Below are 10,012 nucleotides of genomic sequence, written 5' to 3'. Positions count from 1 at the left end.
TTATTTAATTTTCTGTAATAGTTGTTAAGACTGATCATAATCAAAATACTAGAGTCTTATAATATATTATAAAAGCAATTATTTAATCAATAATACTTTTAAAGTTTTAAGGATGATCAGTTATAGGGACGAAGTCAGTTTTTTAGGGTATCAGTTTGCCATGTAAGTTTTACCAAGAGTGATCCGCTTGTTTGAAATTCGGAAAAGCTGACAGTAATTAACCTTATATTTGATAAGCAATATACAACAAGAACAGAGGTTCTCAGCCAAGGGTAAATTTACCCCTAGGGAGACAAAAATTATATGGTGGAGGGTAATAAATTGAAGTATCAAATGATTTTAAAATAATTGTTTCTTTTCATATTTTGAGAGCTTCGATCGATCGATACCTCCGTTCAGTCTCGAAAGACAAAGGATACCCCTGTAGGGGCAGTTGCGCGTGTAATTGTGAGGCAAGGGTCGCGCAATCCTTACCACACCTCTTCTGAATCGACACTGTTTGGGTCCAGTGACAAGGAGAAGACCAGGACGACTGGAAACAATGCCGAGATAAGCGGAGAGCACATACAGCACCTGGAAGTCCCAAATGGTCACCCATTTAGTACTGACCAGGCTCAACGTTGCTTAACTTCGGTGATCCAGCGGGAACCGATGTGTCAACGTGATTATGCCGTATTTTGAGAACTTAATCGCTAATTATTTAAATATCTTTTTCTGAAGAATTGATAAACGACGTATACGATGATATAATTAAGTCTGTGACAACAGCATATTTTTTTCATTGTCTTAACTCTTGATTATATATTCGTTAATATCTTATATGTGTTTATATAGACGGATGTGATTCTCGGTTGATTAAGTGTGTCTGTGTTTGATATATACCCGAGAGTCAAAAGAATGAATATTCTGTTGTCACAGTCCTAGATATAAGACTTATCGTGTTGAAAACGTGTTGAAAGCATCTGTCTATTCTGTGTGTGCCGTTTTATCTAAGTGTTTAATAGTATTAGGACGATTAATTGGAATCGGAAAAAAATTATAGCGTTGCGAGTCTCAGAATCGAAAAACTGTGTGCCTTATTTCTGATGCCAAAACGAGCCTTTTTCTTCTTTTCTTTGTTTTTAATTACAAAACTTAATTTTCCATTGCGGGTATTAATGGAAATTGATCGATATTTATTGAGTTTAATATACTAGTAGAACTAAAACATTGAAATATATTTTTATGTTTGAGAAAATATATGCACATATATTGTTTGTTTTTCGAGAATTAGAAACAAAACATCTCTATAGAAAACTATTTAGATATTTAAAACAAATCGGAATCGGAATCAGTAATTGTATCGGACTTGGAAAAAAAATCTTGGTATCGTTCCATCACTAGTTTTTTTAACTGCTTAACATATGAAAAATAATTTTCATACCTTTCTTTCAAGAAAGAGGTGCACAAGAAGAATTTAAAATCTACTGTCTTGTTTCTCCATGTGGTAACATTGTTAGTTTGTCTAGCATAGTTAGTGATGCCACAGATATGGAACTACAGGAATTAAGGTTTTTGAAATCTTTAGGATGATTGACAGATTCTTAACAACGTATTTGAGTCAGATTTTACAAAATTCTCGGAAGAGAGTTTCGTCAGGTGTTTTTGCGAGCAATACTTGTGCGAAAAGAATGAGGTTTTAGAGTTATCAATTACCAGAAGAATTCCAGCGATATTTCACAGCGGTATACATCAACTAGCAGATAATCTCAGCCTGAATGGAAAGCTTTGCATTATGGTTTGTACATGATTTTTTTTTCATTTCTATAATTTTCTACTTTCAAATCTCTATACTTATAAAGTTATGTTTGTGTTATGATTTAGCTGTATCCTGTTTCAATTTTTATTATTTGGTTTTCTGAGAATTTTAATCAAACATACTTAAGTTTTAGGGATGATTAGTTTTAGGGACGAAGTAAGTTTTTAGTGTATCGGTTTGCCATGTAAGTTTTACCAAAGATGATCCATTTGTTTGAAATTCGGAAACGATGACAGTAAGTAACAGATATTTGATAAGCAATATACATCAACTAGAACAGAGGTTCTCAACCAGGGGTAAATTTACTCCTAGGAGAACAAAAATTATATATTTGGGGGGTAAATAATTGATTTCGTTCATTCATATCTTATGAAGCAGATAATCTATTGTTGGCATTGATTTTCCAATTTGCTAGTAAGAATCCTTTCTAGAAAGTCATCGACTACTAACAGGGGGGCGCATATAATAGTTCCACACACCCTAAATGGACTTTCTTTCTATGAAATGAACTGGATTCGAACTTGGCACACGAAGATTATCAATTCGTACCGTTAATCACGTAATCACCGTAATCTCACAAACAGATTAAAACGAGTTTTGAGGAAGTTAGGATGTGTTTTAGGTTTTTGGGTTAGCGTTTGCTTTTTATTATTTTTGTTTTAAGTATGTTGTTTAGTTTGTCGTTCTGATTAAGGAGGATAAGGTTTTTGTTATTTGTGTAAATAGTTCTGGGTTGTTTGTGTTGTGGGTGGAGACGTACGATAAAATTTGTTCTTTGTTGTGTTCATTTGGGATTCTTAGTTGGTCTAGTAGAATTTTTTCAGCCAGTTCAATACCTTTCTGTATTAGTGGTAGTGGATATCCTCTTTTCCGCAGGGTTATTTGTAGTTTATTCAGTCTAGGCGAACGGAGGTGTCTGTCTGCTACTATGGTGAAGACTCTACATGCTAGGGAGTAGGGTATTGATTTTAGACAGTTTTTAGGATGGTGGCTTTTGAAGTGGAGGTATTGTTGAGTGTCTGTGGGTTTGTGGTAGATGTCTGATATTATGTTGTTGTTTTTGATTGTTACTAGGATGTCTAGGAAAGGTAGTTCTGTGGGGCTTTGTTCTAGTGTGAAGTTTATTTTGGGGTGTAGATTTTGTAGCAAAGTGTGGAATTCTTTGATATCCCCCCATGAGGTTCTCCAGAGGATAAAGCAGTCGTCTAGGTATCTTTTCCAAGATTTTATGAAGAGTGTTTTTATATTGTGCCCGTACTTTTGCTCTATCCTTTCATAAAGGGTCTCTTCTAGGAAGGCGAGTGTAAGGGTGGCATATGTTGATGCCATTTTAGTACCCATTGCTGTGCCTAGTATTTGGATGTAGTTTTCATTATTGAATTGGAAAGAGTTGTTATTGAGGATTATATCAATGCTGTCAATCACGAATTGTTTATTGAATCTGGGGTGTAAAGTCTGTGTATGTTTGTCAATCCAATATGAGATAGCTTCTTTTCCTAGGTTGTGTGGGATATTGCTATATAGGCTGCTAACATCGAATGTGGCTAGTATTGTCCTATCGTCTACTGTTTGTGGTAGGGAGCTAAGGAAGTGTGTGTCATCTCTTACATAGCTTCTGACTAGATTGGTGAAGGGCTGTAATAATATATCTACTAGGTTGCTAAGTCTGCTTGTTGGGCATGATGGTCCTGCTACTATGGGTCTGAATGTTAGGTCATTGGGGTTTGGGGTGCTTATGTACTCCGACTTTTGTATGTTGATGGCATGTCTTACCTGGTTAGATTTGTGTATTTTGGGTAGCCCATAGAAGATGTTTGTTTTTGTTGTGAAGTTTGTAAGGAAGTCTTTTTCTTTTTTGGTTAGTGTAGTATTGTATGTTGTGCAGAGTTTTGTGATTTTAGATATGGTTGTGTCGTCTATGTTAGAGCTAATTGGTTTGTAATAATTTTCGTTCCCTAGTGATTCTAAATTTTTTGTTTTTTAGTAGTTCTTATTCATGATAACCACCGCCCTACCTTTGTCTGCTTCCTTTATAACAAATTTGTTATCATGTGTGACTTTTTAAGTGCTTGATTTTGTTTTCGTGTTAGATTACTGGTGGATTTTTCTTTTTGTTGGGGGTTGAGGTTCCAGAGCCTTTCAAAGAAAGTATTTAGTTCTTTTGTGTTGTTTTGTTTGTTGGGAAAGTATGTTGATTTGTTTTTCCCTAGAGAATCGTCTGTTGTGTTATCTCTGTCATTAAGTATATCTATGAGTCTAAATTTGCGTTCAAATTTTTTAAGGTCTTTCTTTAACTCTGCTATGTTACTTTTGGGGGTTGAGCAGAATTTGAGGCTTAGTTTTAGTACTTCAATTTCGTCCTTTGTAAGTGTCTCTGTAGATAGGTTAATGACTTTAGGTTTTTTGTTGTCTAGTCTGGTGTTGTCATTTTGTGAGGGATTCCTAAAAAATGATTGCGTGGGTCGTTAGTTTCGTTGTTCCGGTTGGGGGGTGCCGTTTCGTAAGGATGTATGGAGCATGAAAGTACCTGGGGTATTTGGATTGGTTGTGTTTGTGTGGGGGATATTTTTGGGGTCGGTTTCGTACTGTGGGGTACTGGGGGGGGTGTTGTAAGCACTGTATTGTGTTGAGTGGTATCTATAGGGGTGGTTTTGTTCAATTGGGTGATTTCGGTAGGGGTTGTTAAGTAGGGGGATTTTTTGGTGGTTTGTATGGGCGGGGTAAGAGATAAAGGGTTCTTCACTGAGTTGGGTGACGTGATTGGTAGTAACTATTTTCGTATTGTTGTGGGAGGTTGTATTTTTTAGTACTGTCGTGTGGTGGTGGGATGTTGGTTGTTGAGATGTTGTTTTTTGGCGCATTTTGGTAGTAGTAGTATTTGTATTTATATGGTGGCTGTGTTCTTGTGTGGATGTCTGGTGTGCTTGATGGGAGTTTTGGTTGACCTGGTTGGTGGGGATGGGTGTATGGTATGAATATGTTCCGGTCGTTTCGTTGTGTGTGTTTGGGTCTGTTGTGTGGGTATGTTTGTGAGTGATGTGTGTCTCGTTTCTTACCTTGTTTCGAAATCCCTCCAGCTGGTGAAATCGGGTATGATTGTTTTGTTTTTGGTTGGTTTTATTGGTCATGTTCGGTACTTGTTTTTTTTTTTCTTTTTCTGGTAGGTTTTTCAGCCAGGTTATTTTCCTTTCGATAATTCTTTTGGGTTTTTCCTCCTCCTCTCTGCATACAACAGACTCCCAAAGTCCAATAAGGAATTGGTGGGTCTCCTTGGAGCATAGCTTCCTGATGTCGGTAAGCATTTTATCGTCGATTTTTGTGTATTCCTCTGTGAGGTGTATCTTTCTGTCCTCCTGTCTGTCAATTTCAGCCTGTAGTTTTGATATATATATATATATATATATATATATATATATATATATATGTGTGTGTGTGTGTGTGTGTGTGTGTGTGTGTGTCTGTGTCTGTGTGTCTGTGTGTGTGTCCGTGCGTCTGTGCGTGCGTGCATGCATGCGTATGTTCGCAATCAAAGTAATAAAATTTTCTAAAATCAAAATAAAATAAATAATGGCAATGATAGATAACGAAACTAAATATCAATTTACTATTATATAAAATCAAATTTGTCTGTGTGTGTCAGTGTGAGAGTTTGTTCCCTATGGATTCGAAAACGGCTGGATTTCACACAAAGGTATTTTATGTGTCTGGCAGTGTTTTTAGATAAGTGTTGTTCGGAATATCTTCGATAATTATCAATAATCAATAATCGAAATAATTCGATGAAAGAAGGAACAGGCGATTTGAACCAAAGTTAACACCTTACACAGCCTAACATCACAAGTGCATTGGAGAAATTTTATTGCTGCACAAGCAGAAACGTCCGACATAGAAAATAAACAGAAATTTCTTTAATATTACAGGGGCGACTTCGAAACGAATGTTTCTGCTTAAAACACAATTGTACCATATACTTAACTTTTTCATTTTAAACTTAATTCAAATTTACAGAGGAAAACATTAAAAACATTAAAACCTGTCATGTGCAGCGAACTTCCGCACAAACTCATTTTTTAAATTCTGAATCGTACTCATTCAACATTTCATCTTAAGATCTTGAAGATTATTCACGTTTGGTTAAGGAGGCTTTCTCTCTGTAAACAGAGGGAATGTCTCTTAGGTTTGAGCGTGATTAACCTCTAGGATCTTCGAAAACATCATAACGTTGCTTTATTTTAATCGCTTCCCTGTTTTTTTCTCCCATAACAGAACGCAATGTAACTTTATTTTAATAATGTGTATATTTTTTTTTTTTCATTTTAAAATCCCTCGATACAGCTTTGAAAAAGCAAGGGCGAAACGGCTCAGCTGACGCCCACATTTATCCCACCCCCTTTAAAAAGAAACGTATTTTGCCTATTTCACTTTTAATCATGAAAATAAAAGTATTCCCTTCATGATTGCAGTGTATATATATATATATATATATAACTTAGATTGGCTTGCTTGCTTAGGCAGTAAACTGCCCATCCGGCTTCTGAATTCCGGTTTCAAAAAATTTTTCTACTTACCTATTTCATGGCCGCCCTGTCTCAAGTCCGATATAAAAAAAAACACTGCTGCTATTCAAAGCTTTCCCAAGGTTAACAATATGTTTTGTTTTAACTTATACAAACGTGTTTTTCTTATAAATAAATGTAATTTAACCCCGTTGAGTTAAGAAAAAAACTGATTTAAATGTAAATATACACTATATAACTATAATCATATTTATACCAATATTTACTGCTTTTAGTACCGCTCCTGTGGATTTTGAGGATTAATTATTATTTTTTTTTTTAGGCTTTACTTAAAAATATTTTCTATTCAAGTAGGGAGGGTATAGAAACTTGGTTTTGGTAGTCTTTTGAGAAGGCCCTGCTTCATTTTAATTACTGCTTGCAGTAGTGGTCAGGAGGCTTTACAAATTTTATTTTTTCTACTCAATACTTAAAAAATGTTTTCTCAAGACGATAAAAGACAATATAAGCTCAAAACAATTTTTTATTTTGCCCAGTTGTCATTTTCCCTTCAAGGGCCAACGATTAAACTAGTATATATGTATATATGTATATGAATTTAGGTATGTGTACATGTTTATATATTAGTATGACGGAACCTATTCCTAAATTGAACATTATAAATTCTGGAACACAGTTTACTAGCCTAAAGTAATGTATTGTATATTTTCTTTAATTTAGTTTTATGCAAAGCGGGGAAAGATTAATTGGAAATTTTCTTTTAGAAAAAACGACTTATGTGAAATTTGAACAATAAATATTAAACATAAATTCAGTTTCTTTAGAGCATTACCCGTCCTAGCTAAGGAATTTTTTTCCACATACGTGCTGTAAATTTCCTGTCCTAGGGAAGGTACAATTATTCCATACATATGTTGTGTAATACCCTTCCTAGGGTAGGTAAAATATTCTTTTGCTCAAGATCCTCTATTCTTAGAATAACAAGTATGTTCCAATTTTTTTTTATTGTCTTATACTATCCCGAGCAACGCCGGGTGGCCTTGCTAATTTTTACTAAAAATATTAGACACCAATTAAGTAAGATTCCCTGGATTTCTTCTTTATTTAATTAGAAACTTCGTTGTTGTTTTGTTTAAGGATTTTCGGCTGTAGTACTATCGTGCCTTCTTTAGATTCTCTTTTTTTCGACCAGAACACTTTATTTTTACAGTAGGTTTTGAAATGAAATCAAATAAGAACAAATAGTTTAATATTTAGATTCTTCGGACTACTGTTCTCTTATCTTAAGCGTAATCTTTTGTTGTGAAAATGACACCGAAGATGAAAAAATAGTCCGATGAATCCAAATAATACGAATAACTAATCCTTATCGCAAATATTCAGAAATAGTATTTTTAGTAGTGGCGGGATGATTAATCAAAATCGGGAATTGGAAAAATCGGGACTTTTGGGGTATCGGAATCGGAATCGGAAATATTTGTGCCAGTTTTTCGATGCCAAAAATGGTCCATTTAATTGCTTTGTTTTTTTTTTGTTTGTTTGTTTAACTTAAAGTATGGTTAAATTTGTGCTCATTTTTGCATTAAATACTAATCCCTATTAATCCATAACTGTGCATTGAACACGTACTCTAATACTTAGTCTGATGGCCTATCATAACAAAAGACGATATAAAATTTTAGTTAGATCGTCTCAGTCGTTTCCGAAAAAAAGTAGAACAGACAGACAGACACACACACACACACACACACACACACACACACACACACACAGGCAGACAGATTAAAAGAAATATAGATATTTTTATTTCTTTCCTGATATTATTATGTCTCTGAGAGATCGCGAAACTCTTTTCAAGTAAAATATGAGTCAGAGATCTTGTCACCTACGGCGGCTTATCGACAGAATTTGGCCATCAGCTAGTGTATTCAAATACCGCATGTCCGACTGGATCAGCAACAAACAGTTTTAGATGGCGAAATCAATCGATTCGATTTACCATTCAAAGATATAATTAATGAACATAGGCGGTAACTGAATTTAAAAATTGCATACACATGTACGGTCGATGTGTACACTTTCCCCTTCATCCAGGAAAAATGCTATGACTCAGATGGATCGTGTTTTTTAACATATTTCTTCCGAAGGCAATGATACGCCCTAGATACATCTTGTTAACCTTTAACCAATTTTTTTCCTTTTGACTCTTTACAATGGATTTCCAGCAATGTCTTGTATAAATTTATTTTTAGGCAACAGCAACAAGAAGAAAATAACTAATATCAATGTGCAACTATTTTGTTTGAATACATGTTTTAGCATAAATATTCTCGGTGTTTGGTTTTACGATCCAAATGCAATTATGAAGCCGTAAAACCTTCATAAAAATAAGCACGACACACCCATTACTGCTAAAAAGAAACCGCTTAGTCACAGTTACATTTAGTTAAGCGAGCGTTAATAACGTTGATAATACGGGTTGTTTGGGAAATGGGTTATATACGGCATAATCACATTGACACATCGGTTCTCGTCAGATCATCGAAGTTAAGCAACATAGAGTCTGGCTAGTATCAGATGGGTGACCATTTGGCAATTCTAAGCGTTGTATGTGCTCTCCGCTCATCTCGGCATTGTTTCTAGTCGTCCTGTACCTTAACTTGCCACTGTTATGCAACAATGTTGACTCAGGGGGGGGCGTAGTTCGTGATTGCGCAACCCTTGCCACACAAATATCACGCGTAGGCAACTTTACAATGGCTATCCATAGTCTGTCAAGACTGAAGGAAGCCAGACATGATAATACGGGTTCTCGTCGGATTATCGAAAAGCAATGTTTAGCATTATCTGCAAGTGGATGGCTAACTATTTATTTCCTGTTATAGGACCACCACTTATCAAGGCCCGCGGGCCACTCGAGGACAACGGTTAATGTAGGTATAGTAGTCATTGGGACAAGAGCATAGTAATCGTTAATAGTGGAAATCTGGTATAATTAAATTATTTAAGAGGACAGTTCAACAAGAACTTGTTTATGTTGGACTTGAAAACGCCAATATTATAGTCAGCTGAAAAGTAGACAAGCGGAACAGAAATCCACAGGCGGGCAGTTCTAGGAGAAACGCTTTGTTTATGGAATCTATGTTTAGGTTTAAGCACCGATAGATAGTGGGGAAATTTTTGATAGTGGTTTTGACTAGAGTAGTTTTTGTGGAAGAAAATGGGGCCATAAAGTGGAGCTCAGACGACAACTTGCCATGAAAATAACAGAGAAAGGTTCCCAACATCTCTTCTGTGGGAAAGGGAAAAGAGTTGCAGGGAAGACGAAAGGCCATCACCTACTTGGTTTCGAGGTCAGTTTTGGACTGTCAAGACAGGATAGACGTGGCAACAGTACTCCATCCAACGTTGTACTTGGCTCTTATACAGACAGAGGAGTGCACAAGTATCGTACGCAGCAAAGATCTGAATAAAGACGTCTGAATAAAGAAACTTCTTAGTCACATTAACAATCAGCGTTTAACTTGGTCTGAAGGTAGATAGGCGACGAAGTATCGTACGCAGCAAAGATCCGAATAAAGACTGTTGTTTAAAAACACATGACTTGATATCGGGCAGTTATGATAAACTGATATAACGAGTATATGTAAATGTATGTATATGGTGATTTTGACGTGCCTCACTTCAAATTAATTAA

General features: G+C 35.6%; 1 pseudogene; it reads right to left on the bottom strand.

Annotated features, from left to right (window-relative positions):
• Nucleotides 1–561: 561 nt before the first annotated feature.
• LOC145292422 (5S ribosomal RNA) lies at nucleotides 562–678 on the bottom strand (annotated as a pseudogene).
• Between the last annotated feature and the right edge of the window lie 9,334 nt (nucleotides 679–10,012).

The sequence above is a fragment of the Euprymna scolopes genome, chromosome 13 (genome assembly GCF_053919585.1).
Source record: "Euprymna scolopes isolate OS-2025 chromosome 13, ASM5391958v1, whole genome shotgun sequence".
Taxonomy (NCBI): Eukaryota; Metazoa; Mollusca; class Cephalopoda; order Sepiida; family Sepiolidae; genus Euprymna; species Euprymna scolopes.
Note: the sequence above shows the minus strand (reverse complement) of the source record. Positions and strands in the feature narration are given on the sequence as shown.